The 27,752-nt window shown below is 47.1% G+C and overlaps 1 protein-coding gene across 1 annotated transcript in view; it reads right to left on the bottom strand.

Moving 5' to 3' along the window:
* Positions 1-27,752, bottom strand: part of LOC119400482 (RNA binding protein fox-1 homolog 1-like) — a 412,311-nt gene that overhangs the window by 122,240 nt on the left and 262,319 nt on the right.

The following is a 27,752-nucleotide window of genomic DNA, read 5'->3' as shown; positions in this document are numbered from 1 at the left end:
ACAGCGCAATGTGCACAGCTGCCGTTTTCCGGCAGCACCGCTGTAAGGGAAACGAACATTCATCAACAACGCGAAAGCGAAAAACTACCCCTGTCATGGGCGCGCACCCAACTCTTGCTTTCAGCGCTGTACTTCTGGGCCCGTATTCTCAAACGATCGCAAAAAGGCGATAGTATCGCGTTTGGTGACGTAGAATTTGATGCGTTCAATAAGTAAAAAAAAGACTTGCCTGTGACGTCATTGTTGCAACTGGCCGTTGGTCGTACGAATGTCTCACAACACGGGAGTGAGCGCACTGTACGAGCGCAGAGCAACCCGAGTACGGCGTTTTCGACCGTGTGCTGCTGCTTCTACGCAGTGGCCAGGCTTGGCCGGCTTGGCTGTGGCTACTTGAAGTGTAAGACGTGTTGAAAGTGCTTTCAACGTTTTTTTGTTCAATTATTTAATGCACAGTATAATATTTAAAGAATGCAACTTTGCGTGAAACGTATTTTCGTTGAGAGTTTAACACGGCGTACTCGGAGAGTTCAGCTGTAGCGTGCCGCCGCAGCGACATCGTCTCAAGATCTCAACATGTTGCCGGCTCGCGATAAGCCACGCGAGCAACGCACGGTTCATGCTCCTGGGACGTTCAAACCACGAAAAAACACGCGCTGGCAAAGAACGAGTGCTGATAACACCCCAAGGTAATGCTCGATGAAAGCTTCAGCGTAAAAAAATGCTGCGTATATCCACCGAGGATTGAATACTAGAAGCTACCGGCTACGTCACTGAAATGCTAGACTTCACCACGAACCGGCGGTTAACGGTGCCTTCGCTTATTGCAAATATGTCGAGAGCACCGTCGAGCACCATGACGCAAAATTGACGTCGGCGGAATTACCAGATGGCGCCCTAACTTTTCCGGTTTGCTCAATAGCCAATCAGCGCGCACCAAAGGCGATACTTTTGCGATTGTCGCCTTTTGGGAATACGGGCCCTGTACATGCGTGCGTGTTCACTTTCAATTGGTTCCTGTTAGAGCTGGCCCTAAGTTCATTCCGGCCACCTCTGTTGTTAACGGCACAGAGTCTCATAATAGCACACTAGAGGGAAGTCTTGCGCTACTATGGGAGCTGCATCGCATGACGCTTCAGCCAGCATGGGAGTACATGAACTTGGCCACGCTGTGTTCTTTCGGCTCATTTTGGCTCCGTGTGGCCTGCAGCCGCTTTGTCGCAAGACGAAGTTCAACAGAAGTTCAGCAGTCCCACTCCAGCAGCTTGACCCTTTTAGGCTCACCAATTTAAAACCAGCCCACGAGGTTTACAATGAGTCAATATTTTATCCAAAACAAAAGTCGAAACACAACAATAAGCAAAGCCGCAAGTGCGTCCGAAGCAGCAAGCACGAAGACTATGCAAATCCATGCACGACCCATAATTCCCATGGTGGCTGAACGATTGCAGCGCCACGGTTCCTTCTAGTAAATATTGTAGGAAGCTCTGTGGTTTACAAGAGAGTCTGTTTGCACCTTTGGAGCACGGGGACCCGTGACCTGAGCCGAAATGTCACGCATGCCACCGCCGTAGAATTTGAAAGAAAAAAGAAAAGACAACGTTCCGTCTGGCGTTGCACAAGTATCCATTTACCAGTGTCAGTGATCGATTCCTGTCACTGAAGGGCAAGCAACCTACGTCATGCGACTTTGCGGTTCTCGCTATTTTGCCAGCATCCCTAGTGCCAGAGACAGCGACGTGCCGCTCTACCAAGGACCTCATACGTGAAGTTTCTGCTCAGGTCACGCGACCTCCGAGCTATCGAGGTGCAAACGGACTCTCCCGTTGTTTTCGCGGTTTAAGACTACCAAGGTGTCGCCCAAGGCGCGGCACTACTTTCTAATTCGCACGACATTAACCACCTCAACACACCTCGCAGTTGTCTTGGCGTTCCACATTTCAATATAACAATTTCTAACGGTTTTATACGAGCCAACACTGCGATATGATTATGAGAGACGCCGTAGTGGAGGGATCCAGTACCTTCGACCATCTGGCTTTGCTTAAACGTGTGAGTTAGCGCTCGTGTGTCTCTTTCCTGTCCTTGTCTTTTGTGCGCGCTAAAAAAAGTTTAAATATGAACACTGGTGCACTCGCGAGCCGTGACGTAACAAGCAGCTAGCTGTGCAAGCGTCTGCATTGCGGCGAACGATATTGTTCCGTGGTCAGCTGCACCTGATATCGAGATATTTGAGCTTTCTTCAGCTTGGCACTGAAACTGAACGATTTGCAGCGGCTGAAACTTTGGTAGAAGATGACGGCTCCGTTCTATGCTGCACATGACGTCGCACGCGCCATTGCAAAATGGAGGTCGCCGGCGGTAGGCGAGGTTTACATCCGGCGACTTCTAGGGCTTGTTTTGCACTGAAATATTCGTTTACGGCCCACTTTTGAAATCTCTATAGACATAATAGACCCTCTACTTCTAGTTTTCGCTGAAAACCACAAATCATTGGTCGACCGTGTCATGGCCCCTTTAACGTGTTCTTAAATCTTAGCACAGGGTTCTCTAGCACTTCGCCTCTATCGAAATGTGACCTCCGCGGTCGGGATCGAATCTGCGACACTCTGATCGGCAGTCGAGCACCGCAGCGGACACGTTCCACATTTTTCATGTGATACAGCACGAGAAGCCTTTGGCAACGCTGTTCCTTTTCTTTTATTTCTATTTATTTGCTGTCGCTCTCTTCCGGTTCGCGAGCAATATCTTCGTGGAAACCTAATCTTCTACTTCCGCTCCGTTGAGCCAAACTTCTACGAAGTTCTGAATAGGGTTCAACATTTAATTTCCGCCCTCACAATGAGTGGCGGATTTCCACGAGGGTTCATTACGTTTTTTTTCTTCTATTTTTGTATAATCCGCTGCCGCCTTTGAGATGTCTCGCTGAATATCCCCCTTCATAAGCTCGTCATCCGAATCTTCTCAACGCTTTCATTACAGCTCCACCGCCACCTAGCTTCCTTCGACAGGTCTATAGTCATTATGTGTCTATGAACACACCGGATATTCAGGTTCTAAGATAACGGCGAGACGGTAACGACATTCAATTCATTACAAAACAGGAAAAAAAGAAAGAGCACCCGATACGGGTCAGCGGTTTTAGAAAACCGTTCACTTAAATCCGTTTCCTGAGCCCGGGTTATGGCAACGAAGAAAAAATTTCGCGAAAAGAGGTCACACTGGGGAGCCCGGTTTGAACGCGATAGCGTTAAAGAGCTCGTGTCGCAAAAAAAAAAAAAAAAAATGCAGTGGCTGCGTCAGCGGCGGAGTCTATGAGCGAAAAGTCTCTCGATGGATGTACAGCATAAAAGCGAATGTTAAATCCGGTATTGAATCCCAGGGTGTCTACCAATTAAATTTTTTGTCAGGGTGTCTACCGGACATAACGAATAGGTGGTTGAGTTGCAAAGGGCTTCGCCCTAGTTAATCACCATCTTGACCACCATCCGTGGGCGAAAGCCGTACGGTGTCACTATCTTACCAAGAACTTTCCTAATTACTCTTTTTCTTTTCGCTTAGTCAATCACCAGACGAACGTTAATAATTTACATTAGATTACTTTTCGCCCGTAATCACTTTTCATGTTAAAAAGACAGAGTGTACAAACACGCACACAAGAGAGAATTCAAAACGCCCCAAACGCCGACTGACTACTTTGCGGTGTCCCTCTCTTGTGTCTGCGTTTGTATGCCCTGTATTTTTAACATGGCCCCGCCACGGTGGTCCAGTGGTTATGGCGCTCGACTGCTGACCCGGAGGTCGCGGAATCGAATCCCGGCCGCGGCGGCTGCATTTGGGGAAAATGTTTGAGGCCGGTGTACTTAGATTTAGGTGCAGGGTAAAAAACCCCAGGTGGTCGAAATTTCCGGAGCCCTCCACTACGGCGTCCCTCATAATCATGTCGTGGTTTTGGAACGTTAAACCCCACATATTATTATTCTCGCCTTTTTAACATGAACACCTACCAACTAGTTCAGCTCTTTGTTATTCTAATCACTCTTCATTACTCTCAGTTCACCGCAATTTAACCTCCCTGCCTTCCTATTCTCTCTCAATTCACTCCTAATTACAATTACTTACTTTAAACTCCCTCCTAATTAATTTACATTCAATTAGCTCCCAACTGCTCGTAATTACTTTAAATTCGGTCCTACTCAATCTGCTTTAATTGACGTTCGCTGTCCTATACAACTTCATCAGATTACTGGTACCGCTCGTGTTGCTAACACCGACGGTCACTTTTCCCGTTTGGTGAGGCATATAAGGCTTTTGCCTTATTAAGACAAGAATGACGAACGCTACTGACATTAGCGTAGGCGACTTGGACTACACTCTAAGAAAATATCGAGTAAAAAGGGCGTCTTTTTGTCCCACAACAACAATCGTCATTTATTTTGCCTTCCTTTCCTCGCACTATCGCCGCGCGCCCGGCACTTTCTGGTCACGAACGACATGCGCGCTATCAGCGTGACATAGCATTCTTGGCAGGAAAGTGGCCAGCGCCGAGTTTTCAAGAAAGGAAACGCAAGCAAGCCAGGTGACGATTATTGTTCTGGGACAAAAAGACGCCCTTTTTACTCGATCTTTTCTTAGAGTGTAAGTAATACGAACGGAGCCACTGGTACGGAGGAGAGGGAGAGTCGTCGCTAATGTCGAAGGGTGAATTATTTAGGGACCTCGATGCGAGTGATGACGCTCGTTCATTTCGCGAGGAAATGGAGAAGCCGCTGAAATGACATTTTCGGGTGCACGAGTGATATCTTGCAACGCTGCTGGGCAGCATCGATCCACTTGGCGGAGCAGTTCAGAGAGGGAACTCTTTAAGAGGATGAGAGAGAATAAGAGAGGGGGAGAACAGCACACAGGATCGCTTACGCATTGGGTTTATACAAGTGGAAAGCAAAGACATCCGATGTGGTTGTTTTACCGTGCACTTTATATCGATGTCTAACGCCCACTTATGAATCTTCCCGAAATAACTCATCACACACACACACACACACACACACACACACACACATATATATATATATATATATATATATATATATATATATATATATATATATATATATATATCGCAATTAACCCCCCAACGTTAATTGCTGAAATTAATAGTGAAAAAGAAAGAATTAATGAGTTAAATTAGTGATCCTTGGACGTCGATATAAGCGCTCGGTGAAGCAGCCACACCGGATGACTTTCGCCTTCCAGTCTTAGGGCGAATGCACAAAGGACCCTGCGAGGTTTTTCTGGGGAGCAACAAAACATATAACACAAAAGTGGCGTTGACAGTCCCCGAGGTACCAGTTTCGCCTCAGTGTCTTTCCACTTTCCCGTATACTGGCAACTTGTAGCAGCTGCGGAGGTTACACCACGCTCACGTTCACCAAAGGCTTCTCGTTTTTCGGACGGTCATTGCGAAGTATTATTTCGCGAGTCCTGAAAGAGCGATATGTTCATCGGTGCACATTACAATTATCGAATTCAAGCCTGGGAAAAATCCAGGATTTATTTTAAATGATGTTACACTTCTCGCAGACCGATAACAAGTCTATAGCTATGTAGCATGGTGCTGGCGAACAGGATACGGACGAGTAGGCAGACACCAACAAAGCCAGCTGCTGCTAAGACTATTTGGTTAGAAAGACCGCTGCTTATGAAAGAGAGAGAAATAAACGCTTATTTGAGCTGACAAAAGAATCACGTATTGTGTCTTCGAATTCTGGAGGGCAGCATTCTGAGGAAAGAAAAAAAAAGGTGGGTGGGGGATTTCTCCGACTGAAAACGTTTATCAACAAAAGCTGGAATACGAAAGTTAGCAGCGCGTCCACAAAGGCGACACCGAAATCTCAAGACTCGCTTGATATGCTCTGCAAAAAAGCGACCGAACACCGACTCGCAACGAAGTGCTCAGTCATCGAATCGAAAGCCGCCAAAGGAAACACTGAAACGGACTGCGGTGAATTGCGCGGAAAGGAAGCCGCTGACAGCGAGAGAAAATGCAATCTCAATTGATAAGGCGAGTAGAAGGTGAGAGAGCAAGGGAACGGCAACTGATAAGATCTTATATCTGAACAGAAAAAAATAGTGATGGCAACGACGCTCGCGTATTAATTTGCTGCGCTCAGCGTAAAAGCTCGAAGATAAACAGGACCAACGCCTTCCCGCCACTTTGCCGCCTTCAACAAATAAACAATAAAACGGGGACGAAGGACAAAGTGAGCATGGCAAACGCATGGTTTTCTTCGAGAACACCGAGACCCGTGAAAAAAAAAAAATTTTTTTTTTTACAAGGTTGAGCGACCGTCTTTCTTTCTGCAAACTCGGCAAGGGAATGTTTACATTTGCCCATCGACGACGCTGAGATGTACGAGTTCGGCGTTGTTATGTCAGCGTCGCCGCTTCCAATTTCCCGCTCCTCTTCACCACTTCGTCCCTTCCTGTGTTTTTCATCAAAACACACACACACACACACACACACACACACACACACACACACACACACACACACACACACACACACACACACACACCACACACACACACACACACACACACACACACACACACACACACACACACACACACACACACACACAAATGCGCGCGTCGCTAGCCATAAGCAATAAGCAGGCAACATAGCAGAACACCACTGACTGTCACACTATCGTGCGAAAGGAAAAGTACTGAAAAATAAAAAAAATGCACTTAAAAAAATCGGGCGGCAGTACAAGTGATGTCCATACCAATTTGTTTAAATATTTTCCCTGGTAAGGATGGTAAACAAAGCAGGACAAAGAAAAGAGAGAAAAAGGAAACAGGGGCACGCGAGAGATGAAAGGAAAAATTGAGCGAAACTACAGAGAGAGAGAGAAAAAGAGAACAGACGTGCTCCATTGGAAACATTCATCAATCACGAGTCAACTGCACCACAAGCCGACAGTGATGGATTTAAGGGCTCCTCACGTCTCCCGCATTCAGCGAATTTCTGCAAAGTTTTCCCACAGGAAGGAAGAAAGCGTATTTTCTGAGGCCAACTAATGGCGACCCCTGTGCTCTGTGTGTGTGTGTATCGCCTTCACTTCTTTCACAATGTCTCTATCGCATTCAACGTACTTTCAATACGGCATATCCCTGCGGTTTGGAACCAGCCAAACGACGAAACACAGAGGAGAGACGTGGCACGCACAACGACTGGACGAACAACTATACTTTATTTGGAAACGCCCATCTCGTAGGAAAACCAGGCGAGCATGCGCAGCTCGAGAGCGTAACACACACCAAAACTAATAATAATAATAATAATAATAGTTGTTGGGGTTTTACGTCCCAAAACTCCGACATCATTACCAGGGACGCCGTAGTGGAGGGCTCCGGAAATTTGGACCATCTGGTGTTCTTTAACGTGCACCTAAAACCAAGTACACGGGACTCTATAGCATTTCGCCGGGATTCGATCCCGACCCATTACTCATCAAAGCACCAATGGTGGTGTGGTGTATGAGATCCCGCTGAACGGCCAAAAAGTATCACTGGTAGGCTCCGAGAAGAACACAATTTTTTCACGGCTGGCGCGTTTCCTCTCCTCTGGAGCAGCGATCGTCGGCTGCCCACGCACGCTTTCTTCACTCGTACATAGAACGTGCGAACACGTGGGGTGATGTTATCACTCTTGGACTCTAGACGGAACCTCACGGCGACGGTGACGACAAAGATGCGCTTAGCGTGTCCATATATTTGTTATCCCAATAATAACGAGCCTAGGTGGCGAAGCGTGTATGTCTTGTTATTTTTATTTATTTATTTTTTGTCGTTTAGCAAGACTGCAGGTATGGGAACATCGAGAAGTTCCCGGATTTTGCGTACCAGCATTCTTGTAGCCTTTCGTGTTGGATTAGCAGAGCTGTCAGTTCTGTCCGTCATTATAGCGGAAGCAGCTGAAACTGGATTTAGCATACCGAATTTTCGATGAACAAGGCAATGCACAGGTCACAGCGTCGGTCATCGCGGCACTCTACAATGGTCATCGCATCATTGTAGTTTAGCGAAGCAGTTGTTCTAAGCCATCCTTTCGAACTCAGTCTTTTACGGACCATGTAATGCCACTGCTGTCGTCATGGCGTCGTCGCCACGCAGTCTCGGTCGTTGTGTCATTCATACGCTAGTTTTGGTTGTAGATTGTGGAGGGTTGCCAGCTTTCCTTTTTGTTTATCACGCGTTCATTTTCTCAGCAAGGGTGACGAAACTACTCAGAGCTATGACTTTGAAAATATGACAAGATACACATCTTGGGGGACTGGCTGTGAAAAAGGACAACACACGAGGGAGGACCACGAAGAGAGTTCAAGCGCAGAGAACTTTCCACGCTTGAACTATGTCCGTGCTCTCTCGCTTTTTTTTTTTTTGCTAGTGCAATTATAAACCCCACACTGTCTTAGAAGACAGAAAGGCATGTCGCGAATACCACAATTATGCGCATAATAAGTCTTATGCTAATGCATTGCTGTCCTAATTTTCTAGGTCGTTCCAACAGAATTTATTCGCGAAAAACGCATACTGTTCCTTCTCAATTCAACGAATTCAACGTGCCTGCTTAGTCTTCACGCTAGTGTTCCTATAGACTGGTTAACATCCCTGCCTTCCCTCTCTCTCCTTTCGCTTCCTTCATTCCTTCCGTCTTGCTCGCAAAATTCTGCACTTATTTCTTCTCCTTTTTTTTCTATTTGCGCATAGCTGTACATCATGTTTGTATGTTCGACACAAAACATGGCGGCACCCGCAAAGTAGGCGAATTAGACGTCTCGACCAAAAAGCCTAACGTTTTCGAAAACGTCACAGAAAAAGACGGCGACAGTCGTCCAACGCACGCCACCTGAATAAAAAGGACACGTTCCAGCAGGTAATCTGTCAGAGGAAAAGAAAATATGCGCATGCCTTAAAGGGGGGAAAAACAGTAAATGGCACGTCACTCACTCTGTCTCGTGTGACACGTGTTTCAGATACAAAAGAAATAACTAAACAGACGATAAAGAAACGAAGCAATAAATATCGCGACAAGATAGGAAGGAACGTCTCACTAGCGGCGCCGGGGAGTCAATTTAGAGCCGATCCTGGCGGTAGCGTGAAAACCGAGAGAAGCCAAGCTTTAGAAGTTATATTCCCTCTTTTGTATCTTTTACGAAAAAAAAAAATGAATATAGGAGAAGGTGCTGAAGCGAAATAAGTTGTGGCGGAGCTCGCAGCGCGGTAAATTGTAAGTACTGAAGTCACTTTCCTTGTCCAAACACGGTAACCACTCACCGTCGGGTTATATATATATATATATATATATATATATATATATATTATATATATATATATATATATATATATATATATATATATATATATATCTATATATATATATATATATATATATATATATATATATATATATATATATATATATATATATATATATATTATATATATATATATATATATATATATATATATATATATATATATATATAAAAAAGTCCAGGTTAGTGTCAACACGACCGCCTGTCAACCGCGCAATTTCGGGCGGGGGTCGATCTACCTCCGCGCCTTTAGCAGCTCGCGTGGCGGAGTGGCGAATAGTGTACTTGAAGTCTTGAACAGAGTTACGCGATATAGCACTTCAAGACTCGCAGCTTGTTCAACCGTTTCGCGCTGGTGACATTTCTGGGTGATTACGAATTGCGACACCTTTCGCGTTTCTTCAAGCTTCGCTGAAGAAAAGGCGCATTGCCGGGAAAAGCCCCGTGCATTTATAAGAACACCTTCCTGTTATTACAGAGCCTTTCATACAGGAGTAACCTTTAACTGAATGTACCAAAAAGAGAAGAAGCGTCGTGTATGGCGTCACTGACGGCCCTCTAAGGAAATAATCACGCTGGCGTGAACTGACTTGGCGTCTCTGTGAACACCGGATCTGGCGCTAGCGGTGCTGGAAGAATAACGAGAACCACGAAGCGGCACAGTGTACATTACTGCACCCCCGCCTCCCTTCTCTTCCCCAGTGACACGGGCCAATCACTAACGCTGGCAAAAGAGCGACACTTGCCGCAACTAATTTGGCGGCATACGCGGCGTTCACGCTAACGTCACGTGACGCCGATCCCTTGAGGTGCAAATATACTCTATACACACAAGGAACGGCCTGCGGCTGTGCAAGCGGCATTAAAAGCGAATTCGTACCACGGCATAGCATACACATCGAGGGCGCGACATTTGCGTCGCATAAGCCTTCACGACGCATCAGAAGAAACATTGAGGAGGAATGCGAATGGACACAGCTATCACAGTGTCATACAAAGAAAGCTATTTCACGGCACGAATTTTGCCAGTCAATAAAGAGCGAGCAATGTCGTCTATTCTGGTACACATATACGCATCTGACTGCAGACGGTGTACGTACCGCGTAATGGCGTCAAACGAGCGACGTCCATTTCAACTCGCGCTGCTGAATTCGAGGAGCGTATTCTCTTGGGTGCCGTCTTCTTCCAGGTCTTCCGCTTCACCGTAAAAACGAACTTCAGCATTAAGATCCCCGTAGCTAAGATACTGCGTTCAGTCACCAGGGCGTATAGGGTGCCCGCAAGTCTTCATGGTCGTGGAGCACCAGCGAACTTCCCCGTGCCAAATATTCCCTATCGCCGTAACCGAAGGAATGGCTCCTACAAAATTGCCCTTCTAGAAAGACGTACGCCCCCGAATGCCATGGTTAGACGATGTAGACTCGCAAACGGGCTTGCCATACCGACCACGGCCTCTCAGGATTGGCGGAAATTCTCTTTTGTGAGCGTTCCGGCCCGTAACGACGATGGCAGAGCCATATGTATAGATATGATAATGCGTCGGTCGTAGAATTTGGCTAGACTCACGCCGGTCTCTTATTACGGTATTTCAAGGAGCTTTGCGTTTTGTATGCGTAAGATATCCCATACAGAAGAGACTTTAGAAGGGTAGCATTTTTGAACCAATTGGCGAAGCCTTGTATGCTAAAGCAAACAACGAAAAAATTTGAAGGATCGTTCTTAGAAGGTACTTGGGTGCTTAGGAGGTAGTTGGCTCGCGTTTAGGAGGTATTTGTGGGCTAGTTGGTTCGTGCTTAGGAGGTACGTAGGTGAATAGGTAGATGCCTAAGTACTTAATACTTAAACACTTATGTGCTTACTGGAGGGATCGGATAGCGGATCAGGAAAAAAAGATGGGCGCTGCCGAACACTGTAAACGTTTATCAGAAAAAAATGTCCCCCCTCTCGGCAACAAGTGCTCGTGCGTCAGAGACGCGCCGTAATCGTCTGGCAGAAGGCCGGGAGCGATACCACGGGACGATCAAACGCGCGTGCAGCCCAGAATCAACTTGTGAATCACGACCCAGGGGGTGTGTGTGAACAAAGGTACTCAATTATTTTGTCCCGATCGATCGCGACACACGTTTACTGTCACTGTTCCCTTCGTCTTTACGCGGACGTTGCTCTGCAGACCTAATTCGCTACTCGGCAGCCACTAGTTTAACTTATTTTATTGTGCTTCAGCGCGGGCGACTTTACTGCCACCACCGGTAGAAACAAGCCACGCACGTAATCGAAGCGCGAGTTTTTTTTTTTTTTTTTTTGACGGATACGAAAAATACCCGGAACACTATAGCAATACAAAGCTTCGCTGCAAAACACACCCTGGCGCGCCGCGCGCGTAGCCACGCAAACAGATAGGAAATGGGAACACAACAAGCGTCCTTCTGCGAGACGTGTGTTAGCTCTCGTGTAAGAACTAGCCCGGTCATCCACTCTCCTACAATATATGCGAACGCGCATTCTCATCTCCCACACTTCTGTACACACAAGACGGCAGGCGGCGCGGAAACGAAAAAAGAAAAAATAGAGAGCTGCCGACGCCGTTCCGTAAACAACGCGGGAAAAGCTCACGGCACAAGTTGATTCTGTCGCATCTCTCGAACGCGTCGCCTAGTCAGTTATTGGCATTCCGCGCGTGTGTGAAGTTGTGTCCCGCACTTCTTTCGCGTCGAACTCAAAAGATGAAAGCGAAGAGATGGCACTCGCTCTGTTTGGGGAACGGCTCGCAAAGTGTGCCAATATGCACACAGGCGCTACAGCATCCCGCACACAGCGACGCCTGGAGGAGGAAGGAATAGACGGAAGGAAGTTAGCCAGTTCTCAGACCGGCTGGCTACCCTGTGCTGGGGAAAAGGAAATAAAAGACGTTACGAAAGAGATTTCACAAGAAAGGAAAGAAGAGACACTCGACTGGGCGGAAAAAGCTTCGGGGATTGGGGAAGAAAACACCCAGTTGCCGCGGAATATGAACAGACAGCTAAAAGGGAAGTCAATGCATGCAGGCAGAGGGAAAAGTGATATGCAAACCTGTTTTGAGCAGATATAAGGTGAAAATCTACCCGAGCATGACGTACGATGTATTTGCGTTTCCCACCCGACGCTGTGAAACCAATCGTGCGGACAGCCCTCCTCCCTATGCGAGAGGATTCTTAACGGAACGCGGCGACAGTTTATACTCGTATCTTGCACATGCTGTACGAACTACTCGAAGGGTCAAGGAAAAAAAAAGAACGTCACGAAAGGCAAGACGCGCCGTCTCGGTGTTAGCGGCCACTTTCAATATTTGACGATGGGAAGAAGCGAAGCGCTGCGGAGACGACGTCGATGCCCGAGGGCGCGACGCGTTGGCGCGAAGGCGAGTTTTCGGTGTTTGCGTTTCGACTGCAGTCCTTCCCCCCTTGCTCGTACAAAACTTCAGCAGTGCGAGGTTCTTAGGACGAAGACGCCCCGGGCGCCCTGGCCAACGCGACGCCCTTAAAAAAAAGATGCGATCTCTCTGAAAAATTAAACGGCGCCCGAAGGAATCCGACGACAGCCACGTCGACAAAGAAGTCTGAGAAGATGCAGCTGCAGGATAAGCGCGGTTACAAGCAGGGTCGTCTGTTCTGGCTGCTGGAAACTAGATCCCCGCCGTGCATTATTATTATTATTATTATTATTATTATTATTATTATTATTATTATTATTATTATTATTATTATTATTATTATTATTATATAAGTATACCCAGTACGCGTTGGTAAGGCAATAAGCGCACCCACGTATCTGCACACTTTCTCGATGAAGTCGCTGATAACGATGACGATTAACGATGCCTGAGCCTTTAAACCGCCAACTCGTTGCGCAATTCACATTAATATTGCACCTGTTAACGAGACAGCTGGTTTGTTTGCGGCTAGAACCCCGACTTTTATTCTTTGCATCCATCGCGACATTTCGCTCAAGGACAACGCCAGAATTTTTACGAAAAACTCTTTAAGAATATCGCGTTATTGAGGTTGACTAACGCACGCTGCGAGCAACAGTGATACGCCGTCAGCCACAATAAGTGCCGCATGAAGACGAAAATCGAAGGAACAGGCAACCAAGAGCCACAAGCTGTATCACCAGATAACACAATACCACGCGAGCAAGAATTTTCGTCCGATTCACTTTCTTCCTTACATTTCTTTTGTGAGCAATTTGGCGATGCCCCAGCACAGATGGGAAGATTAAGCGAATACGATAAACAATATCACGGACTGAGCACAATAGAGAGGAAAGATGATAAAAGGCGGCAGTCATCTAACAGCAACAACAACCCCGATGGAGACAATCTACGTGAAAGCAGTCCGGGGGGATATCTGGAAAATACCTGTCACCAAAGTGAAAGAAGGATAAAGCAACTGCAGGCGCAGCCGAAAAAGAAATAAATAAACAAACAGGCAAAGTAGGCGATAAGCCAGACAAGCAGCAGCTACGCAGGAGACGCGAGGGACGCGCCCAGAATGGACGGCGTCCGGCTCTCGAACGCGATGCGAGAAACGTGAGCACCTTGCCGACGAGACGGATTTCCACGGTGTCCCCACGAGTCTTCTTGTTGTTTTCCCCAAAAAATTTTTCTACTCTTTTTCCGATCTTTTGATGTCGCACTTCCAAGCAGCGAGGTCAAAATGACAAGAAGAAGAAGAAAGAAAGAAAGAAAGAAAGAAAGAAAGAAAGAAAGAAAGAAAGAAAGAAAGAAAGAAAGAAAGAAAGAAAGAAAGAAAGAAGAAAGAAAGAAGAAAGAAAGAAAGAAAGAAAGAAAGAAAGAAAGAGCGGGAGTGAACCGCCCAGGTTTCGAATCGCGATTTTATAGTACTTCGGTAATCCTCCATACACGGGCGACTTTATTTTTGCCCTCTTTTCTTTTTGTAAGGCGAAAGGCTTAGATGCCTCATCAAACGCGAAAACTGACCGTCGGCCGAGCCACACGAGTGATGCAAAAAGTCATCGTCACGTGATGACGTCACACGTCGCCACAATTTGTGACGTCACCATAAGGTCACATCATCGCTTGGTCAAAGCTGAGGAGCCGATCACGGAGACACTTGAAAACCACGTGAGGTGCAGGAAATTCTGCGGGGGGATATCAATACAATGGACTGACAAGAAAAAAAAAAGCAGCAGATGGATTTCGCCGTCGAGTCGCTGTGTGCGTCTTCGTCCGCTGTCCTGTTATCTGCGCTGTTCCTTGAAGTATGTACAACCAACTAGCCCAACTGTCCGCATCTGGATGCAGAACAGGAAGCGCTGGTCACTTCCTTAAGTCATTATCAACTTCGCGTCGCGTAGTCGATTATGCCGCCAGAAAGAGACAACGGCCATCATCACCATCGCCGCCAATACAACGAAATAAATGGACACGAAAGAAGACTATAGGATGTAAGCGCAATAGAGGGATAAATAAATACCCCGGGCTGCCGGCATATCGGAAAACCGTCGAGACAAAAGGAGGCGAACAGGGCGCGGTATATCATACTCGCCCCTACCCAGCATAAGCGACGCATTCCTTTTCATCCCAAGGAAGCGTCGGCACAGACAGAGCTATTATGCGACGAAGCCACACGACGCGCGGGCATTCTGCTATAGGAAAATCTTTTTTTCTCATCGAAATCTCCCGGCTTCTCCTCCTGTTCATTTTTACGCGTTTTCTTTTCGCAATCGAGGTGCCGGAGGCATTCCTGGACATTCGTAGTTTCGCTCGCTTAAGTGCTGTTGCGACGGCGTATTTATTTATCTTTTCCCCAAGTGCTGTGCACTTATAATTTCTCGAAATATTTCTTCCGCCGTCTTCCTGAATATCATCTCAGCGGGATGTGGGCGCCGCACAAAACAGCGCCGCGGGGAGCACACGCTTTTTACGGTCGTTTATGTTTTGATTTCACTCGCCTTTCGATTGGAGTTATCTAGTGTTGGTAGGCATTCCATTATTTTATGAGAGACGAACCTTGCGGTGAGCTCGAGAGCATAAACAGCACGGCACGTGTTCAGCCATACATTATTGCTCTTTATTGTTGTTATTTATAGTATTAGTTCCGTTATATGTATTTAATATGCCTGCGGGTTGGAGACGCTAACCATAAAATTCTTGTAACGACCATGAGCTAACGTTTCATACGAACGTCTGAAGCATAAAATAAAGCCGCTATTACTGCATTTCTAAACAAGTTCATTTCCTTGTATATTTATATAGTTGAGTTGAATTTTAGTTTAGTTTATATAGTTGAGCTGTTTTCGCATGCCCTGCGTCCGTACTGCTCATTCACCGTGTCTAGCATTCCCGTTTACTACATCTCTCTACCTAACCGGTGCCGCGCCGCTTCTCGAAACGCTGCAGTAACACGCGACGTGAACTGAGAAAAAACAAGGTATAAATAAAACAAGACTGCATTAGAAACTGACATCAAAATAGTTAGCGATGCAAATACAATATACCAAATACTGCAACTGCGGCATACTACACATACTTCGTACTTCATATTTATTAGGTGGCTGGGCCAATGGGAACAATTCATTGAAAATTCTGGACGCTGTTCGGCACTTGACTTGCTGTGCGCGTTTTGCACGCTAGTGTGTAATCCGATTAACGAGTGAAGTGAAGTACTGTTTACGCGGCGCCCCCTAGTTACAGCGAGGACGATTACGAAGCTTCTCGGCAATCAGGGTGAAAGTAATTTCATTACGAAGAGGAAAATTAAATTCCAGCGACCCGTGGATCGATAATATTAATTCTACTTATCGACCGGTCATTACACACAATTATCATTTCTAAACCGGAACTTCATCACGTTCACGGCATGCATAAAGGTTTTCGGTGCGATAAAATTCTATATCAGCGAGAGAATCTCGCCAGGTATAGTCGAAAAAGACAATTGTTGCGTTCTTTTGTGATCTCTCAGAACCTATTACCGACAAAACGAGAGGGCAACCAGCTCTCCTTAATTAAATATCGGCTAATTTGACTTTACGCTTAATAGGATAATGGGCAGCCGCAAGTTTTGTAAAGTAACGCCGTCGATAACCTCGTTTCGAGGTCATTTCATTCGAGTGAAAAAACATAACCGGTGGGTGGTGCTCTCCAAGCGTACGAACGACCTGGAAGACGGAGCGGTGGTCCAGTACACTTTGAAACTTTTCCCACTTAAGTCACACCCAGTTTTATCGCGAGAAATTCACATGTTTTCAGCTGCAGATCATACATTTAGTTCTGAGTGTCACGCAGTTAAAAAAATTAAAGCCAGTTCTACGCATGCGTAATCTGAGTAAACATCGGAGCTGGCAAGCCAGTGCCGCCACCTGGTAAACGCAGATTGAGCTCTTTCTTCATCTCCTCCTTTCCCTCCTCCTAACCCTCGCATCACTGCTCCTCTGTAATGTCTGCAAAAAGAACACGCTAAGGGCCCGCATACGGTGAAAAATGCATCTAACATATTTGGGCGTTTTAGCAGTCAAGCTAATACCACACAGTAAGTAGGGAAATATTGTACCGTCGTCGTCGTCGGCAAGTATAGTCTTTTCTAGTCTATAAGACCTCTATCGACCACTTTTAGCAACTCATTACGCTACCGTACGCAATGATCAAGTAACGTTTAAAAGGAAAGTAGGTGCCGACCACGACGGTAACGAATTTCAGTACTTACCTCACGGTAAGCCGGCAGAGCTAAAACACTCTATCAAAGCAGCTGAAGCACAAAAGACGCGGGCGGCGAAAAACCTGACACACATCGCCACTTCCAACTGGCTTTGTTATACGAAAGAAAACGTGTACATACAATAATCGTTGGGGCTTAACATCCCAAAACCACAATATGATTACCACGGAGTGCGTAGTCGAGGGCTCCGGAAATTTCGACCACATGGGGTTCTTTAACGTGCACCTCAACCCAAGTACACCGGCCTCAAGCATCTTCGCCTCAAAATGCGGCCGCCGCGGCCGGGATTCGATCCCGCGACCTTCGGATCAGCAGTCGAGCACCATGACCACTAGACCACCATGGCGGGTAACGTGTATGTAAGCATCCACCCCTCATTCGCCTCTCACAGTTCTCTATTGCCTTGATTATTGCCTTCCAGGAGCGTCACGTCCCGTTTATACCGTGAGCCAAGAGCCTTTCACAAGGGCGCGAAATAATAGCATTTGGAGCATAGCCATTACATTATCCTATAAGCGCAATTCTAACGCGAATATTATTTACTTGCAATAAAGGTACGCCATTAGTAAACATAAATAAAAAATGGAACGCATCTCCACGAAGTGAATGATGACGAGCGGGCGAAGCTAGGTCCTAAGGTCCATAATGTGTACGTTGTAGTCGCCGACTAGTATAAAGGGTTCGTGCTTGTAGGAGTTTTATATTGTTTTGTCAAAATTATGATTCTTCTTCGTCTATTGTAAACCTTTTTTTTTAAATTCACATACACACACATGTTTCGGCTATAGCAACGGTCGTCTAACCAACATGGCAGCGGACAGTCAGCGTCGATGACTAAGCTAAGTCTTAAGGTCCATAATGTCTACGCTGAAATCGCCGACTAGTATAAAGGGTTTGTGCTTGTGTGTATTTTATATTGTTTTGTCACAATTATGGTCGTTGTTCGTGTATTGTTAATCCTTTTTTAGAGAATTTTACACGGTGCTATGCCGTGAGCACGGACACCACACAACGGACAAGCCTAGACCCTAAGGTGCTTCGCCCCTAAAACGCCCAGAAAAACAGACTGGTGGTCTCACTTCTCGCCATTTCGCATTTTTCTGTGCTTTTATAGATGTTGGCAACATAGGCGCTCGTGTAGCCTCTTGCTTCCTTGCGACGCCGGCCGAAGACCTCAGCAGAAAGCGCACCTTCACACGGACTGCCACTTAATCGGGCGGTTGCGACTACAAAGGACGCCGCCCAACGCTCGCAGAAACGCTTGCCGCTTTGATCAAGGAGTCCCTTTGACTACGGTCTTCGCCGAGTTAGCTTCCCAGTCTCTGGCGATCCTTCTTTCCTTCCATTTCATGCACAAAAGCTAACCTCTCTCCATCCAACCGCCAAATACGCAAACAAAACAGGAAGCCTTTTGTCGCTTCCCATAGCCGATATCGTCGCACCCCTCCTCGAAGCAGTTGATGCCCACACGTTTTCCCTTCGGCTCCTCAGCACCTTGGACGCCCCGTTATGGTGGCCTCTTTCCGCAAGAGGACGCCACTCGGTTTCAGCCTTTTATCCCCCTTTTGTCGCGCAAGGCCGCTCGCGAAGAGCATCGCATACACCTGGACAAAGGAGGAGAAAGCACACAAAACGGCGGGAGGCCATCTTCTCGCCACTCGATCTCGTCTTCACGCCTGCGCATTGTTTCTTTCTTCGCTCGCCGGTCGCCCATTGTGGCCGCCGCAAAAGCGACGCCCAACAGGGAGAAAGAGGGCGCCCTTCGAGACGTCGATTAAGTAAATACGCTCAGGGTTGACAGCACTAAAGGACGTGGAAAAGAAGAGAGCGGACGACTCGGCGTTCGTGTCGTCTGCTCTCTTCTTCGAAACATTTATAATGGCACGCAGACACGGGCAGGATAGGAAGAGGTATACAACGCCAGAATGCCAACGCTTAGCGACACGCTCTCTTCTTTGCCCAAATGCATTTGCGCTGTTGACCATGAACGCAACCCAGTTAATCGAATTTTAGATGCGAAGTATCTTAAGGCCGAGCTCAATCCGGTGGTGTGCGGCGTGACCACCCTTACTGCGCATACCCTCTCCACACACCTCCTCTCCACTCTCCCTCTCCACTTTCCCTCTCCCCTTCCCCTTTCCACTTTCCCTCTCCCCTTCTCCCCTCCCCCTTTCCACTCTTCCTCTGAAACGCGGGCTAGACATGCCGAAATTCTCTCCTGCGCAACGCCGCGATGAGCTCGAGCGCATGCGCGTCCCCTCCCCTTCTCTCTCCTCTCCTACGCTGCCCCCCTCTAGCCCGCCTGTCGACCGCGTTCCCCGCTCGCCCTGTGAGAATTAACGGCCAGGCTAGATGGAAGATACGACGCGCGTAGCGTCCCTCTTCGCGTTCTACGACGCGAGGTCGGTAGCATGCCCAACGAACGCCAACGGAACGCGATCGTGCAAGTGCTCCGGCTTCGCATCGCCTCATGGTCCCCTTTAGCGGGAGATGGTGTACTTTTCTTTTCTTATTAGCTAATGTACTTCAACGTGGCTACCATATGGGTCTGTTGGTGAGCCGCTGGTAAGTGCATAACGTTGCGCATGAAATATCGTGGAAACACATGCAACGATTTACCGAAAGAAATAAAGAAACAAACTGCGACGTGACATGCGCTTCACGGAATCTCAGTTGTTCGGGGCAGAGACATAGAGAAGGCTCACAAACGCAACCTTCGAGCCTTTCTTTTTTTTCCCCCATTTTAATTTATTCGTGCCGCATGTCCTCAGTACAAGTGACTGCTACTTAAATGACTGGAAACCCTCAGACACTGTGAACAATTTTTGTAGTCAGGCAACGTCCCGCCTATCTCCAGACAGGACCTGCGCATCCCTATTTCACAATAAAGGACTCCCAAGCGATCAATCTTTATTTTCTTTATTTCTTGCGCTTTTTAGATGATGCCACTTACGCAGTCATATCCGCGGCACTGCTACCCGAGCGGACATTCATGACAGTATCCCATTTCGCGCGACAGCCTTTTCTTCGCTGTTTGCCGAATTTGTGCGTGATTACGTTCCTTTCCCGTTCTACATAGCCACGCGCGCACCGTAGCTCGACGTGGCATTAAGAAAGAGCGCGCTACTCGTCGCTGCCTCTACCTAATTTCATGTTCATGAGGGCTGCCTTTGGTTTTCATCCCTTCTTCCTGAAAGCGCAGAAATCCCTCTCCCGAAGCAACTCACTGCCGTAAATTACCTTCCGCAAGAGCACACCCAAAAAGCGAGAGATGTCGACATCCCCGGTTGAGCCCTACACGTAGTCGACGCCTATCAAGCGGGACTCACGGCCGAGACGCGAAGCCAAGCTTAATTCCTCCCTCTTTGATGGCCGCAGTTCCGCTTGATGCGACATACATCTCCGCTTGGGATTTCTTTTAAACGCCGCACGTGGAGACCGTGCCATTTTGAGGCCGTGCAAGGAAGTTGGGCCTCTCGGCTCTTTATTCCCGCTTGTCGGGCGATACTCTTTTCTAACGCGATACTTCTCCATCCGAGACTATAGCGCTTATTAACATTGTAGCGGCACAGCGATACAAGCGGGTCAGTGAACACAAAAAACAGAGCGTAGACTATCAACTGGTTTTTATTGCAAAGGCAGAGCATTTACGGGCATGTGAAGAATGGAAAATGAAATAAAAAGGGGCATAAACGCTATCTCGCAGGCAGGTCTCAAAGTAGGACTTGTTATTCTGGTTATGTTTTGTTTACTATAATAAAATTTTCCATAACAACGACTGCTTCTTTGTTATTATTTTTGTTAACTGTCGTGTACATAACTGCTCATTGTGCGCTTTAAATGACTGAGACAGGTTTCGGCACTGTGTCAGACATTAAACTGCCTTTTCGCCCACTTACATGCATCATCAATGTACAGCCTCCAGCATTTTTAATAATATCGCGCGAGCGTAGTACAGCGCCTTACAACGACGACCGCACGCAGTATCTGGCGCTGATACTGGGTGCGGTCGACGCTCGCGCGATGTTATTAAAAATGCTGGAGGCTGTACAGCACGCAGTACACGGTGACTGACTGATTGAAATGAAGTTCTATTGTCACAAGTGACTCGGCCGGCCGGCATAACTGATAGTTGTGATAGTCAGCGCTTTGTGTTCACTGTCTAGTTCTTCTCGCTGTTATGCCACAATGTTCACGAACCATCTCGTTCACCCAAGAACAATTGTGTATAGCGCTTGAAATGCGAGAAAAGGAAAGAGCCAGATAAAGTTGGCTGTAAGCGAATGACGGATTTACGCGCGACTGTACGTGAGACGGGGACCAGACGCTCTCGGTTGTTCAGCACCCAGCCGTGATAAGACGTAGCGGCTGTATTACCACGCTGCTATTCGAACAACAAAAAGAACTTCCCTGCTCAGCGAACGGAGTAGTGCACACGGAGCGCTCTCGTGCGAATCTATAATCGCGTTTCCCGGGCGACGATCTTTGCAAGAATGTCTGTCTTTGCCCTCGAGATTAGCGCGGCATAAACAACGCCGTCTATGTATAAAGTGCTTTTTAACTTCCCGATATCTTCACACACGTGCACATAAAATTTCATTCCTAATGCCGAAGGAACATCAACCACACTTTTAAGCTCATCGAACAGCTCCGCAGGTTATCTCCTCGCGAATACTTTTCGTATTTCCTCTGTCGATGAACGGTGTATTATTCAGCCCGCTCCTGTGATTGCCTTCTCATTTCCAAATATTCCGTGCGTAGCATTACAAAGGAAGAACGTATAGGCGCAATATACGTGTAAATTACCTTCGCGCATGCGTTCAATTAACGGCTTTTCGCATCCTAGCTAACGCACATGGAAGTGCATGGAACGACATCACGTCTGCATAGCTATGCCAATGAACTGACGATCAAAGTGTGTTTGAAAAAAAAAATTCACTCGATTTAGTGGAAATACACTGCAAATTGGCAGCACATGACGTCGTCGATTTCTCTACAGCGTTAAATCGCAGAAGTGTGTTGTCACAACAGCACGACCTGGAAGTTCGCGCACCAGCTCGCCGTGACGTCATAGATTTTGCGGCGCCGTTTCGTTTATCGGTAAAAATTGTTTGAATTGCGTTGTGAGAGGCACGAAGTCTCTTTTTTTAAGTTTTTTCAAGTTTCAAGTTTTATTCAACAACGACGTTAGTTTACAGAAAAATTTGTACAGGACTGGTAAACACAAGGAGCCCCAAAGTTAGAAACTGTCAGGGGGACCTATGATGTTGACGGGAGAAAAAACAAAATATACATCATTCAGTGGTTACGGTATCTTCGGTAAGAAAAAAATTGACAGTGCGAAAACACAGCACAGCAAGTTTCATAACAAGTTTCATAAAATTTTCGTTGAAACAATATACAGTAAAACCTCGGTGACACGAATCTTGAGGGGTCACCAGAAATATTCGTATCATCCGAAATTCGTATCAGCAGAAAACATGAAAAATTAGCATGCAACAAAAGAAAGCTGGCGTACATTTTCATTTATTGTGTCTCAGGGCAGTGGCAATGTCATTTCCATGATTGAAAGTAAAGTTTTTGGAGGTCAACGATCGCAATTGTACTCGTAAATATAGGCGCGTGTATAATTAATGAACAAGTAGCCCCTTCCAAATCTTAGTACGCTTTTTTACATGACACCAGAGTACTGCGGCGAACGCGACTCAAGGAGCGCTTTGCAGGCGAACGATGAAGGCCAGAAAATTTTAGAACCGCTGTCCTCAGCTTTTTTTTTTTTTTCTTATCGCGGTGGTGTTGGGAATGTTTTTCGGGATATTTACGGCCGTTCCCGCACAATTGGGAAATTTGCTCAAAATTTGGGAGTCTCCCGTGCAAATCGGAGAGTTGGCAGGTGTCCGCGTCCCGAACAATCGTGCATGTTGACTGCTGCGAGGCCCAGCTCCTTCGCCAAGTCTGTCCGCTTCTTCTTTTGGTCCTCGTCCACCTTTCATAGGATGTTTGATTGCGAGGACGTGGCTTGCATCTACGTGGCAGGCGTGTGTAAGCAAAGTACAACAACGCTACCTTGAGCACAGCAGCATGCGTCGACGCGAGGAAGCAGAAAAAAAAAAAATCGCGGCGCCAACGTTATCTGCAATCTAAACGTTAACGCACACGAAGGCGCATAAGGCATCCGAGATTCGTGCGCACAATCTCGGCGGCTGCGACGTGCCGCTGATAGTCAACTAGCGGCGCGGCGCGCATGCCCGCGCTAGCCCACGCTTGGATTGCCGCACCCGCGCGTTGCCGCGTCTTCTGCGACATCGCGGACAGCACATGTTCGTACCTGTGCGGTAGCGTAAGTTCGTATCAAACGTCGCGGGGTGAAAATGGATTCGCAACAACCGTACTCCATTACATTGCAGATTAATGGGCCTTGGTCGGGAAAACAGAAAAGTTCGTATCACCGAGGTTTTACTGTAGCCTAAATACAGCAAGAACACTTTGAAGTGACGTCACGCTGACGTTCACGTGCTTGAAGTTACAGCGCTAAATTCAGACATGAAACTGACTTTCATTTATTCTTGTAATAATTAACCTGTTATGGTGAAATTAGACACAAGATACTCCTGAAAAAGTAATTTGTTCGAGTAAAAAAGGTTTAATATTACACTTTAGTATCACTTAAACTTCGGCACACAAAGCAACTTTTACACTAACCGTTCGAGTATACGTTCATATGATATGTAATATCAGACGAGCACTATTAATCCGGTGTCATATGAAGTAACGGCTGTCTCTGAGGCGTACGGAAATAGGCGTAAACATTGTAGGACGAACCACGGTAAGCAGAGCTGCAAAACAGATTGCAGCGACCCAGCTGTAACCGCCCGCGTATTTCTCATTACTTTTCTCCACTCGCAAAAAAAGAAAACAAAAAGTAATGTAATGCAAGTATAGGCCATATTGGAAATTCAAAAGAGAGGCGCCAATCTTCAGAAACTTCTTCCATTGTAGGGATTTCTTGAGCTTTTGAAAAAAAAAAAAAAGAACCACGTTGAGTGAAGTTCGTCGAGAGAGCCCGAATCCACTTTTTTCTTTCTTTTTTTTTTCAGATTCCCCTCATATCAGAATCGACGAATCGATGCGAAACGGCTCAAAGTAGACTGTACAACGCGCCCCCACCGCGGTAGCCAATCAGGAGAAAGGTACAACGAGTGGAAAGATGAATAAAAGAGCCAGAAGATATTGAAGAACTTAAAAAATAAAAAAAAAAAAGCAAAGGGGGAGCGTCGGCCGCTTTCAGAGGAGAGCTACACATGCAGCAAATAACGGTTTCTCCCACAGATTACATTGCAGGCTGCCAAACTCGGAGAAGTTCCCGGATATTCGCTCACAATAGCAACATGGTCTCGCTGCAATAGGTGCTTCTTTTCATCGCTCTTTCCTGGGCGCCACGGAACTTTGGAGTTACACAAGGAGCACCGGAATCAGAACGCACACAAACGCATGCGTGCGCATATTATATATATATATATATATATATATATATATATATATATATATATATATATATATATATATATATATCAGCCAGGTCCGTAGCCAGGAATTTTTTTTTCGGTGGAGGAGGGTGGGGGGGCACTTGCTGAAGGCCTTGATTATTTGAAAAAAAAACAGCATATTTTTATTTATTTTTTTATTGAAAACACCACCCGCCATCAGAATTTTTTCGAGGGGGGTGGGGGAGGTAGTCCCGGGCGCCTAGGGCTTCTCCACCTGGCTACGGGCCTGATATCAGCAAGTCCGTTTTATGCGTGTCCCGCCTCATTAATTCCACGTATTGTGCAGCAAAGTGCGCGGGTATCCTCGAAACACGAAACACGAAGAGAAATTCCCTGAAGAAAGCATAATATTAAAGGGATCCATTAAAATGAGCAAAGAAAGAGTGAACAACAGCATGAGCAGCACTTTTCAGGCCGTCCTCCCACAGACGCGCGGTTCGCTTTAGTCAGTGTAGGTGCATGCGAAAAAGTTTGAATGTATACCTACGCTGCAGAATGCATTAAAGAATGAAACGTCCCGTCAGAATCCGAAGAGGCATTTGGCTCGACTTGCCTCATTTAGTGCTTGTCGAGCCTCTTCCGGCTCTGCCTACTTTTTCGGCGTACCACAGCCCACTAGGCCCTGGCTCAACGCCTTTCATCGCGTGTCCTTTGTCCTTTCCGTACGTGTTACGTCTCCCACACCGCGCCCTGTCTGCGTTATTCCGTAGTCAGTACGCCGAGTCATGCGAACGCCCAACTTGTCCAAAAGTATGTACTCTTGAGAGCATAACGCTGAAAAGGCAGGGACAAAGGAGACGAGAGGACGCGTGCGACTAAAAATGCAAACGATCAACCACCTTGATTTGTGAAGTTAAAACTATTCACGTGCTGGACTTTGCTGGAACCCACACTCGTTCTTTGATTAACTTCGAGTAGGGCGTCAGTGAAAAGATGTCAATGAACTGTACCCAACAACAGCATAGTTCTTTTCTTTTTTTTTTTTAGTTCACCAGAGGTGATTCGGCACGTCGAAACTCACGTTCCACCACGACTCGGGAGAAGATGACGTCCGGAAAGGGAAACTCACCTGCGGAGAAGGAGAGGAGATACACAACGTCAGCACGCCATACACACAAACAAAGAAAAAACACAAAACAAGATAAGCAGACTAACAATGCGTGCTCTAGAAATGAAGTACCGCGATATAATATGCTACCATAGCACCCTGTTTCGTGGCGACCAGATATTCGGACGAAAATCGCATGGCACGGTATACCAAAGCAAACGTCGCATCGTCGCGGTATTCGGCGCATACAACTCGCCGAGGCGGGACACGGGAGGATTTCTAGGCTCAAGACAATGCATCAATCTTGTATAAACGCATCGGTAAAAACGCGGTGCCCGGACGCGTTGCCTTGGCAACCGCAGACCGAGACACCTTCTCGCTTCGCAGCGCAGGTATCATACGTCCACGTGCAAACACACCGGGTCACCGGAAGGCGTCCCTGCACAAATGTTTGATGCGGCCACGTCCGCAGCACGCGTTGCAACAACCAACCACGAAGCAACGCCGCCAGCAAATCCACGGCCTCTGGCCAATCGGGTGAGAGGCGGCATAAAGTGGTGGGCTTTTTCTGCGCTGCGTGTACGCGTGTCCGCGTCGTCTGCGGTGGAGGGCGGTGAGCAAACGATGCGTTTCGAACTTCTGCCGCCGTGAAAGTTTAAGAATGGGAGAAACAGCGCGAAAGCTTCTCGATCGATATGTCTTACAAAAGCAAGTTGTTCGACAGGGTTACGACGTGGCCTTATTTCCAAAATGCAGAAATTTAAGCGCGGTAAAAGACACGCGCGTCCCTCGTGTCTGATGTTTCATTAAAGCATCTATTTATTTACATGCACCCCCAGCAAAGTCGAATACGAGATGGTCTTTTAAACGAAAACCTTTGATGCCTCATCAAACGCCAAATTTGACCGTCTGCATTGGCATCAGCGGCGTCAACACGAGAGATGAAAAAAAAAAAAAAACATTATGTCCTGGCGTCACCATATGACGTCGTCAGACGGCACAGATCGCCACAACTTGGCATTATGACGTCGTAATGATGTAACTGCGACGTCACATAACGTGACGTCATCACATTGCATCGATGCTTGGTCAAAGGTGTGACGATCAGGGAGGCAGTGCAAAACCAGGTGAGGTACACAAAGCTTGCCATGCTTTCGATCATGGACACCGTGCAAAACCACGTTCGCTGCAGAAAACTATCGGAGGAGGGGCGGATCAACACATCGACTCAGAAGAAAAAGAAGATGGTGGATTTGGCCTTCGAGTAATTCAGGTTTTTGGCCTTCAGGTTTTTTTGACGGAGTACAATAGCGACAAGTCTACCCGGCTTCCGAACCGCCGAGTGGCTTCTGCAACGTGCGGTGTGCCGACGACGGATTGCAAAGAATGCGCCTCCTGGCCAACGATGAATTACGAATGAAAGGAGTCCGGTCGCGCTGAGAGCTTATTTGACCAAAGATGACGGCTACACTGTGGAGATGCGTGGGACGGGACGTTTCTGTCACCCAGTCACGTCGCTATGCCGAGCCGGAAGGGTCTCTTCCTCTGACGCTGGGACCGGAGACGGCCAAGGATGTAGCGAACTTGATCATCCTCAGGCTCGTGCTCCGATATCGTTTCAGTGCTACGTACGCGACGGCCAAGAAGGAACAAGAAGAGCGGGTCAGGGCACAAACGGGTGTTAAGGACATCTTAGCCGAAACCAATAGGAAGAAATGGGCATGGGCAGGGCATGTGGCGCGTAGGCAAGATAAGCGCCGCTCATTAACACTGGATTCCCAGAGAAGGCAAGCGCGCGAGGCAGGAAGTTAGGCGGGCAGATGACATTAAGAAGCTTGCCGAGATGACGTGGCCGCAGCAAGCCGCACATGACCGGGTTGATTGGCGAAACATGGCAGAGGCCTTTGCCCTGCAGTGGTCGTAGAGTCAGGCTGACGATGACGCGACAGCATCGCTATGTTAAAGCCTCGCTTCGTATGTTTAGGATAACCAAAATTGCGTCAGCAATTTGTCACAATTAGTGTACTGGAGACGTCGGCGACCGTCGACCCAACTATCG

The sequence above is a fragment of the Rhipicephalus sanguineus genome, chromosome 7, assembly GCF_013339695.2.
Source record: "Rhipicephalus sanguineus isolate Rsan-2018 chromosome 7, BIME_Rsan_1.4, whole genome shotgun sequence".
Lineage (NCBI taxonomy): Eukaryota > Metazoa > Arthropoda > Arachnida > Ixodida > Ixodidae > Rhipicephalus > Rhipicephalus sanguineus.
The sequence above is the reverse complement of the archived record's forward strand: the minus strand, read 5'-3'. Positions and strand labels throughout refer to the sequence as shown.